The sequence below is a fragment of the Triticum urartu genome, chromosome 3A (assembly GCF_056163025.1).
Source record: "Triticum urartu cultivar PI428250 chromosome 3A, HENAU_Tu73, whole genome shotgun sequence".
Classification (NCBI taxonomy): Eukaryota; Viridiplantae; Streptophyta; class Magnoliopsida; order Poales; family Poaceae; genus Triticum; species Triticum urartu.
The window spans coordinates 266,908,798-266,920,557 of NC_141875.1; positions in this window are offsets into that span (position 1 = coordinate 266,908,798).

Sequence of the window (11,760 nt, forward strand, 5' to 3'; positions counted from 1 at the left end):
GTGGCATCTACCACGACCGCGCTACTCCCCGATGACCGCATCTCCGACCTCGTCAAGTGCTTCAACTACGGCCTCTCCGGTCACTCCCAGGTGGCATGTACGCGCCCCCAGTGCTGCTACCTCTGCTCGAATCCTGATCACCCGGCGTTCCTTTGCCCCGACCGTCCGATGGTGGGGGAGTTGATGATGTATGGGCATGGGATTGAGGGCCTTGGCTTCTTCCACATCGAGGTGCCTGACATCCCCTCCCCCTCACCATCGCTCCTGGCGATTGTCACCGTGAAGGATGGGGTCGCCTCGCCGGAGATGATAGAGGTCGAGCTCAACCACCTCTACCACTGCTCCTGGGATTGGCAGGTCACCATGCTGCCTGGAGGCTAGTTCTCGGTCGTGTTCCCCGATGTTGTCAGCCACGGCTACGGCACCCGCAGCGGCGACATCACCCTAGCCCTCTACAAGCTAGTGGTGGACATCTTCGTGCCGGTGCGGGACCCCCTGGCAGTGGTTGTCTTGGAAACGGCCTGGATCCTCATCGGTGGCCTCCCCGACATCGCCCGCTCGGAGCGGGTCATTAGGAACATGTCCCGCATCCTCGGCAAGGTGGTGGTGGTGGACGAGTTGTCTCTCCGCGAGGAGGAGGAGGTACGGGTCAAGGTCAAATCCCTTGACTCATCCAAGGTCCGCGCCATGATCCGTGTGTTCTTCAACGACCAGGGTTTTGACCTCCGCATCTCCCCCGAGCCTCCCAACCACATTGGACGCCCCCGCATCACCGACGACAGCTTCTTGGGGGGGCGGCCCGGATGGGGATGGAGCGGGGGATCGCCGCAGTGACCGGGACCCCCGCCACGACCGCCGCTCCGGATGGGGATGGCGCGAGGCAGGTCGGCGTCGACTTCCTCACGCCGTAGTGCTCGGATCGAGGCGGCCAGACCAGTGGGTAGCCCTGCTCTGCCTATCCCCGCACAGGTAGAGCTCCGGGCCGCTGCCCGGAACCTCGAGCCATGTACCTCGCATGTCCCTGCCTCTTCCGCTACATGCTCTTTTTCTGCCTCCCCCGCTAGTTCAGATCAAGGCTATCCATACACAGGAAATCCTAGATGGATGCCTTGTCGAGGCCCGTGCACGCTTGCCTCCCTCATGGGGCACTCCTTCTGGGACTGCCCTAAGCGCTCCGCCTCGCACGGCGGTCGATCCGGTTGAGATCCGAGGTCGCACCCACTCTCGCACAACTTCCCTCCACGCCCGGAGCGCCTCACGTGTCTTGGGGTCAAGCAGCCCCCCGATGGATGCGTGATGCGGATCCTCTTCTGGAACATCTGCGGTTTCGGCCAAGATGGCCGACGCCGCCAACTAATAGAGTACATGCGAACTGAACGAATCGACATTGTGGCCATTCAAGAAACAATGCGCATGGAATTTTCCCTAACGGAGCTCGAGCATTTGAACTCCGACCTATTTGCTTGGCACTGTCTCCCTTCTAGTGGGAGTACGGGCCACTCGGGTGGCATCCTCCTAGGGGTGAAGGATGCCACCTTTGAGGTGGGTAGCATGGATCGGGCGAGTTCTTCGCGAGCATGGAGATTTTCGAGCGGGCCCTAAACTTCAAATGGGAAATCATTGCGGTTTATGGCCCGGCCGACCACCACCGCTCGGAGGCCTTCCTCGGTGAGCTCCGCAGGAAGGTGGCGGTCGCCCAACTCCTGGTTGTGGTAGGAGGTGATTTCAACCTCATCCGGTCGGAAGAAGACAAGAGCAATATTTTGGTGAACTTCCCTCGGATGCAGATGTTCAATGACTGTATTGCTGACATGGGGCTTCACGAGCTCGATCGAGTCGGGGCCAGGTTCACTTGGACAAACCGACAAGTGGAGCCGACTCGCTCCATTCTTGATAGGGTCTTCGCCTCCCCTGAGTGGGACATTCGTTGCCTCCTAGCTTCGCTCCGGGCGATTACGCGGATCGGCTCAGATCACGTCCCCCTACTACTCTCTTCGGAGGACGAGCGTCCTCCCCTACCGCCCCGATTCCGCTTCGAAACCTTTTAGTTGCGCCAGCCTGGGTTTTCTGCTGCGGTGGGCGCACGGTGGCGTGAGGCTTGTGAGGCCCCCCATCGATCCCTCTTGGCCGTTGACAACTGGCACTTTTGCGCCAAGCGGTCAAGGCAATTCATGAAGGGTTGGGGTGCAAATGTTGGCCGTGACATCCGGTAGCGGAAAAATGTCCTCCTTGAAGACATCCAGGCCCTCGACCTGCGGGCTGACGCCACTGGCCTCTCTGCCGACGAATGGATGCTTAGATATGACTTGGAAGACTAGATCACAGTCATCTACACCGACGAGAAGGCATACTGGCGTTTGCGGGATACTTAGAATTGCGTCCTCAAAGGGGATGCCAATACCGCCTACTTTCAGGCCATAGCTAACGGCCGCAGACGCCGAAACTCCATCCCTCTCCTTTGGGACGGAGCGTCCCTCCTGCAACGGCCCGAGGACATCCGGGCTCATGTCGACGGCTTCTACAGAGACCTATTATCTGCCTCCCTTCAAGGAGGTCTTGCCCTTGTGCAAGACATTTGGCCTACCCACGGTTGCGTATTGCCAGCGAACAACTTGGCCCTCACGGCCCCGTTCTCTGAGGCTGAAGTTTGGGTGGCAATTAAGGGCATGAACCCATCCTCGGCTCCCGGCCTAGATGGGCTCCCAGCGAAGTTCTTCTAGACTTTCCAGGAGGTGATCAAACCAGAGGTGGTGGCCCTATTTGACGAGTTCTTGGTCGGGTCCATCGACCTCGCCCGGCTCAACTTTGGCGTAATCACCCTCATCCCCAAAGTAGAGTGGGGCCTCGGATATCCGCCAATTCCGACTGATTACGGTGATTAACATCCTCCTCCACATCCTCACGAAGGGGTACGCCATTAGGGTGGCCCCTATTGCAGACCGGACTCACTCTGATCAGTCGGCCTTTATCCAGGGCCGTTATATCCTTGACGGAGTCCTGGTGTTCCACGAAGCACTCCATGAGGTTCACACCAAACACCTCAAGGCAGTCTTCCTGAAACTGTACTTCCACAAGGCTTATGACACGGTTAGCTGGTCTTTCCTTCGGGAATGTCTTCTCCGTAAGGGCTTCGAGATCGTTGGGGGACTAGGGTGCTGCAGATGGTATCCTCGGGTCGAACTGCGATGAACATTAATGGGGAGATCGGCCCATTCTTCCCCACTTTTTGTGGGATACGCCAGGGCGACCCCTTCTCCCCGTTCCTATTTAACATGGTGGTCGATGCTCTGGCTGCCATCCTTGATAAGGCCAAGGCTGCGGGCCACATTAAGGGTGTAGTCCCGCATCTTGTTGGGGGAACGGGATCTCCCTTCTCCAATATGCGTATGACACCATTATCATGGTGGAAGGCTCGGCGAGCGATATTTCGAACCTCAAGTTCCTTCTGCTGTGCTTCCAACAGATGTTGGCCTCAAGGTCAACTTCGACAAGAGTGAGGTGATGATCTTGGGCTACTCCCAAGACGAGCACTAGAGCATTGCGGATCGGCTTAACTGCTGGCTTGGGAGCTTCCCCAAGACATGTCTGGGGATACCCATTAGTGACTTTAAGTTCACGGTGGCCGACCTGCGCCCCACGGTGGGGAAGCTTCAGCACCGTATCGGGCCCTGGCAGGGTCGGTGGCTCTCGAAAGCGTCCCGTACGGTGCTTATTAACTCATCCCTCTCCAGCCTGCTCTTGTTCATCATGAGCTTCTAAAGCCTTCCGGAGACTCTTCATCACGAGATCGCCACTGTTCAGGGGCGTTTCTTCTGGGCCGGTGAGGGCGATAAGCAGAAGTACCACATGGTTAGGTGGTCAAAGATCTGCAAGCCTCGCGACCAGGGCGGACTCGGGATCATGTCATCCAAACGCATGAACATTGCCCTCCTGACTCGGTGGCTTTGGCAGATTGCCAACGGAGATGGTGGCTTGTGGCTTCACATCATTCAGCAGAAATACCTCCACAGCCAGCCTCTTGCTTTCTGCTAGCGGTCTGGGGGCTCCCGATTCTGGCAATCCGTCATCGAGCTCCTTCCAGTCCTCCGGATCAGGACATCAATCGAGGTTGGATCCGACACTGCCACACTATTCTGGTTCGATGGATGGACTGGCGACTTGCCCCTCGCGGCCCGCTTTCCCGACCTATTCTCCATAGCGGTTGCCCCACAAAACTTTGTCGCGGCAGCCCTTATTGACTTGGGGCAACTTGCGTTCCGGAGACCTTTTGGCCCAGCCGAGACCACAGACTGGCGGGAGCTGCTTGACTGCATTGCCTTGCACGAGCCAGATCTTACGACCGAAGATGACCGATCTAGTTGGTGACTAGAGCCTTCTGGACAATTCTCCACCAACTCTCTCTACTAGGCCATCGCCCCCTCGCCTGGACATGAGGCGCTCACCTCCATCTGGGAGATTCGCCTTCCTCTGAAAATTAGGATCTTCTTGTGGCAATGGATTCGCAGTCGCCTCCCGTCCGGCGTGGAGGTCCTGAAGCGCAATGGCCCTGGTGATGGGCGATGCCCGCTCTGCGGGCCGGAAGAGGATTTGAACGATATCTTCTTCAGCTAAGTGTCCGTGCAGTTCCTATGGAGTTGTTTCCACGAGATGGTGGGTGGAAGCTAGGACCACAACAACTTCCTCGCTCTCTTCGCCGAACTCCAGGCGACCCCATCCGTTGTGCGCCACATTAGGTGGCTGGCCATTGGGGTGCTTGCCTGGACGCTGTGGACTGTTAGGAATAAACTTGTGATTCAGCGCATTCCTCTTTGTCGTGCTACTAACGCTTTGTTCAAATGGTCTGGTTACTTGCAGCTTTGGCGGCCGCTTAGCCGCCCCAGGGAGAGAGACGCCATCACCTCCATCATCACCCAGTTTCGCGCAATGGCTCTCCGGATGGCTCCACCGCTTCCCCTGCCACCACCGGAACCAGATTAGATTGTCATCTTCTCGCCATCGCCATCGCCCTGCCGTTTATGTGTTATTTCGTCGTGTGCGTGTGTTGGGCTTGTTGTGATGTGCCCGCAGCTGAACTTGGGTCTGTTTGTCTAGGTGTGTGGTGGACCGGGCCTACGGTGTCTTTGTGTGTGTGTGTGTGTGTGTGCGTTGTGTTTTGTTGTAACCTTGATACTTTGTGCTTGGTGGTTGCTTTATTTATAAAGCGGGGCGAAAGCCTTTTTCGGCAAAGAGATAACAAGTATTTGGCTCGCTGACGGGTAGGAGCGAAGGCAGGGAAAACCATATCTCTCAGCCGTCGGATCTAAAACTAATGGTTCTGATCTAGTGCTACAAAATGTAAGAACAGTATCAATACTATGTACCATTATACTGACATTGAAATATATTGCTCACCTCCAGAAGCGATCCATGCTGAAGCGCTGGCTCGAATGAAAGCTATACACATAGCGGAGAGTTTTGGTATGGGGCGTGTGATTTTCAACACGGATTATTTGCCCCTATCCCAAACAGTGTGCTCCACAAATTTTGACCGTGCAAAGCTGGATACTCTCTTTAGGGAGATGAAGTTTCTTTTTCAAATGGATTTCATCGACTAAAAAGTTATTTTTAATTTTTGTGGTAATATGCATGCACACTTGCTTGCTAGTCATGGTGGTAGATTAGTCACGGAAAAGACAGCGTGTTTGGCTAATCGGGTTACCTACTAATGTAATGGGTGTTGTGGCCGACGATTTAGTCACGCCCACTACTTAATGGAACGCACGATGTTGCATGTCAAAAAGAAAGAAAAATATTGCCCACCTCCCTTTATCGGCTCGGACTGATTAGTGAACTGGTTAGGTGCATAAACTTGCAACTAAGAGGTTCAAGGTAATTGCGGCATGCCCCCGCTTCCGCTGCCCACGTTATAAAACTCCAAAGGAGCATAGACGTGAGGGGGGTGCTGGAGTATAATGTCTGACCCGAGGGGGAGTGTTAGAGTATAATGTTCGGCCCTCTCCCATTGTTTGAACTTTTGGATGAGTTGGCTGAAGCATGAATTCAATATGGTATCCGAGCCAAGAGGCCAACCCACTTTCGGTCCATGTTTAGGCCTAAGGGAGACACACGTGAGGGGGAGTGTTGACGTATAAATGCATAGCCCACCTTTCCCCCATCAGCTTGAGCTTTTGCATGAACTGATTGATGTGTGCAATTATATAACTAGCAAAAGAGCTCGTACATTGCAACGGGAGATAAAAAATACCACACGTCCTTAATCCAATAAACATGACTCAAGGCCCCGCTAGGTCAATATGCTTTATTCCAATATGGCATCCCATATATGATGTGATAGAGGCGAAGGTGTCTCGTGTTTCGATGAGAAGGTGATTATCATTTTGGAGTAGACTTTGACGATCCCACTACGAACGTGCAAGGACGTCACACCTTAGAAACGCCAAACCAACTCCGAGAGGTTATTGATCACGCCGGAGCACGATCAACCTAACCATGAAGGTCTATTTCCTGCAAGCAAATGAAGAACAAGCAAAAAACTAAGATTGCAATCGGGATATTGTAAATATAAGATGAAAACTTTATTGATCAAGGTGGGGTTCTGTGACGTCTTGGTCTGGTCGTTGAACACAAACGAAGTACACGAAGTTGCAGCTATGGCAAACTTTAATCTAAACAAAACCCAAGCAAAAATATACTAGATGGATCTACTTATATAGGAGCAAGGGGTGGAGGCCAAGGAGGTGGGAGGGCGTCCCAAGGCAGCCTAAAACTAACCCTAGGTCGTACAAGGCTCATGGGCCCAAGTGGAGGTGATGTAACACCTTTGGACTTGTAGTTTGACTCGGATTCTACTGCAGCGTCAGATTGTTTCATCAATATCCCAAGGCTCCGGATGAATTTGAAGGTGAATCCAATTGGCTTGGAAAGAGCACGGAATCTACTTTCCAACAAAAAAAGAATCATCCAATTCGGAGTCCGGATGAAAGAGTTCTTGGCATTTTGAGTCGGGTATGTTTGTACAGTCCGAATCTAAGTCCAGAACATGTGGGACTTGGACTCTATTTTTTCTCTTGGCCTAAAAGTGATGTGAGAGGACTTTTTGAACAACACTTAAACTTCTATTTTCCCCTTATCTTCACTAGTAATAATGCACGTGCAATGCACGTTTATATCAGGTAGTAGAATATTAGTTGCACGTTATATTAGGTAAGATATATCTGTTGCATGTTGGTATTTGGTAAGATATCAATTACTTTTTTCACGGGAATGGTAGGATATTAATTACATGGCAGATTTCATGGGATAGCGTTGAGTCAAAACGTGTTTATAACCAATGGCAGTGGTGGGTAATTGCTACGTCTTGAGCTTGCATTGGTTTTCCCCGAAGAGGAAGGGATGATGCAGCAGAGTAGCGTATGTATTTCCCTCAGTTTTTGAGAACCAAGGTATCAATCCAGTAGGAGGCCACGCTCAAGTCCCTCGTACCTACACAAAACGATAGCTACTCGCAACCAACGCGATTAGGGGTTGTCAATCCCTTCACAGTCACTTACGAGAGTGAGATTTGATAGATATAATATTTTTGGTATTCTTGATATAAAGATGCAAAGTAAAAAGTAAAGGCAAAGTAAAAAAGCAAAACAAGATTAAAGTGATGGAGATTGATATGATGAGAATAGACCCGGGGCCATAGGTTTCACTAGTGGCTTCTCTCAAGAGCATAAGTATTCTACGGTGGGTGAACAAATTACTGTTGAGCAATTGACAGAATTGAGCATAGTTATGAGAATATCTAGGCATGATCATGTATATAGGCATCACGTCCATGACAAGTAGACTGAAACGATTCTGCATCTACTACTATTACTCCACTCATCGACCGCTATCCAGCATGCATCTAGAGTATTAAGTTAAAAACAGAGTAACGCCTTAAGCAAGATGACATGATGTAGAGAGATAAATTCATGCAATATGAAATAAACCCCATCTTGTTATCCTCGATGGCAACGATGCAATACGTGCCTTGCTGCCCCTTCTATCACTGGGAAAGGACACCACAAGATCAAACCCAAAGCTAAGCACTTCTCCCATGGCAAGAACTACCAATCTAGTTGGCCAAACCAAACGGATAATTCGAAGAGACTTGCAAAGATAACCAATTATACATAAAAGAATTCAGAGAAGATTCAAATATTATTCATAGATAGACTTGATCATAAACCCACAATTCATTGGTCTCAACAAACACACCACAAAAAGAAGATTACATCGAATAGATCTCCACAAGAGAGGGGGAGAACTTTGTATTGAGATTCAAAGATAGAGAAGAAGCCATCTAGCTACTAACTATGGACCCGAAGGTCTGAGGTAAACTACTCACACTTCATCGGAGGGGCTAGGATGATGTAGAAGCCCTCTGTGATGACGGCCCTCTTCCGGCGGAGCTCCGGAACAGGCCCCAAGATGGGATCTCATGGATACAGAAAGTTGCGGCGGTGGAATTAGGTTTTTGGCTCCTATTCTGATCGTTTGGGGGTACGTAGGTATATATAGGAGGAAGGAGTACGTCGGTGGAGCACCGAGGGGCCCACGAGGTAGGGGGCGCGCCCTAGGGGGCGCCCCCCACCCTCGTGACCTCCTCTTTGACTCCCTGGAGTAGGGTCCAAGTCTCCTGGATCACGTTCGGTGATAAAATCACGTTCCCAAAGATTTTATTCCGTTTGGACTCCGTTTGATATTCTGTTTCTCTGAAACACTGAAATAGGCAAAAAAAACAGCAATTCTGGGCTGGGCCTCCGGTAATAGGTTAGTCCCAAAAATAATATAGAAGTGGAAAATAAAGCCCAATATAGTCCAAAACAGTAGATAATATAGCATGGAACAATCAAAAATTATAGATACGTTGGAGACGTATTAGGCATCCCCAAGCTTAATTCCTGCTCGTCCTCGAGTAGGTAAATGATAAAAAGAGAATTTTTGATGCGGAGTGCTACTTGGCATAATTTCAATGCAAATCTTCTTAATTGTGGTATGAATATTCAGATTAGAAAGATTCAAGACAAAAGTTTATATTGACATAAAAATAATAATACTTCAAGCATACTAACAAAGCAATTATGTTTTCTCAAAATAACATGGCCAAAGAAAGTTATCCCTACAAAATCATATAGTCTGGCTATGCTCCATCTTCACCACACAAAGTATTTAAATAATGCACAACCCCGATGACAAGCCAAGCAATTGTTTCATACAAACTTTTTCAAAACTTTTTCAATTTTCACGCAATACATGAGCGTGAGCCATGGATATAGCACTATAGGTGGAATAGAATGGTGGTTGTGGAGAAGACAAAAAAGAGAAGATAGTCTCACATCAACTAGGCGTATCAACGGGCTATGGAGATGCCCATCAATAGATATCAATGTGAGTGAGTAGGGATTGCCATGCAACGGATGCACTAGAGCTATAAATGTATGAAAGCTCAACAAAAGAAACTAGTGGGTGTGCATCCAACTTGCTTGCTCACGAAGACCTAGGGAAATTTGAGGAAGCCCATCATTGGAATATACACGCCAAGTTCTATAATGTAAAATTCCCACTAGTATATGAAAGTGACAACATATGAGACTCTCTATATGAAGAACATGGTGCTACTTTGAAGCACAATATATGAGACTCGCTATATCATGGTGCTACTTTGAAGCACAAGTATGGAAAAAAGATAGTAGCATTGCCCCTTTTTATTTATTTTCTTTTTTGGGCCTTACTTTTTTTCTTTGGCCTTTCTTTTTTGGGGACAATGCTCTATTGAATGATGATCATCACACTTCTATTTATTTACAACTCAATGATTACAACTCGATACTAAAACAAAGTATGACTCTATATGGATGCCTCCGGCGATGTACCGGGATATGCAATGAATCAAGAGTGACAAGTATGAAAAAAATCATGAACGGTGGCTTTGCCACAAATACTATGTCAACTACATGATCATGCTAAGCAATGTGACAATGATGAATGTGTCATGATGAACTAGATGGTGGAAAGTTGCATGGCAATATATCTCAGAATGGCTATGGAAATGCCATAATAGGTAGGTATGGTGGCTGTTTTGAGCAAGGTATATGGTAGGTGTATGATACCGGCAAAAGGTGCGCGGTATTAGAGAGGCTAGCAAAGTGGAAGGGTGAGAGTGCGTATGATCCATGGACTCAACATTAGTCATAAAGAACTCATATACTTATTGCAAAAATCTAGAAGTTATCAAAGCAAAGTACTACGCACATGCTCCTAGTGGGATAGATTGGTAGGAAAAGACCATCGCTCGTCCCCGACCGCCACTCATAAGGAAGACAATCAATAAATAAATCATGCTCTGACTTCATCACATAACGGTTCACCATACGTGCATGCTACGAGAATCACAAGCTTCAACACAAGTATTCTTTAAATTCACAACTACTCAACTAGCATGACTTTAATATTATCACCTCCATATCTCAAAACAATTATCATGCTTCAATCTTTTCTTAGTATTCAACACACTCAAAAGAAAGTTTCACAAATCTTGAATACCAAGCATATTATTATTAAGCACATTACCATGCTATTAAGACTCTCAAAATAATTTAAGTGAAGCATGAGAGATCAATAGTTTATTTAAAACAAATCCACCACCGTGCTCTAAAAGATCTAAGTGAAGCACATAGAGCAAAATTATAACGCTCAAAAAATATAAGTGAAGCACATAGAGCAAAACTACTTAGCTCAAAAGATATAAGTGAAGCACATAGAGTATTCTATCAAATTTTAATTCATGTATGGCTCTCTCAAAAGGCGTGTACATAAAGTATGATTGTGGCATACTAACAAACAAAGACACAAAAAATACAAGACGCTCCAAGCAAAACACATATCATGTTGGTGAATAAAAATATAGCTCCAAGTAAATTACCGATGGAAGTGGACGAAAGAGGGGATGCCTTCCGGGGCATCCCCAAGCTTTGACTTTTTGGTGTCCTTGGATTATCTTGGGGGTGCCATGGGCATCCCCAATATTAGGCTCTTGCCACTCCTTGTTCTATAATCCATCACAAGAATTCACCCAAAACTTGAAAACTTCACAACACAAAACTTAAAGAAGAAAACTCGTGAGCTCCGTTAGCGAAAGAAAACAAAAGACCACTTCAAGGTACTGTAATGAACTCATTATTTATTTATATTGGTGTTAAACCTACTGTATTCCAACTTCTCTATGGATTATAAACTATTTTACTAGCCATAGATTCATCAAAATAAGCAAACAACACACGAAAAACAGAATCTGTCAAAAACAGAACAGTCTGTAGTAATTTGTAGCTAGCGCAAGATATGGAACCCCAAAAATTCTAAAATAAATTTCTGGACGTGAGGAATTTATCTATTAATCATCTTCAAAAAGAATTAACTAAATATCACTCTTCAAATAAAAATGACATCAGTTCTCGTGAGCGCTAAAGTTTCTGTTTCTTACAGCAAGTTCAACAAGACTTTCCCCAAGTCTTCCCAACGGTTCTACTTGGCACAAACACTAATTAAACACAAAAAACACAACCAAAACAGAGGCTAGATAATTTATTTATTACTAAACAGGAGCAAAAAGCAAGGAATAAAAATAAAATTGGGTTGCCTCCCAACAAGCGCTATCGTTTAACGCCCCTAGCTAGGCATAACAAGCAAGGATAGATCTAGGTATTGCCATCTTTGGTAGGCAATTCTTCA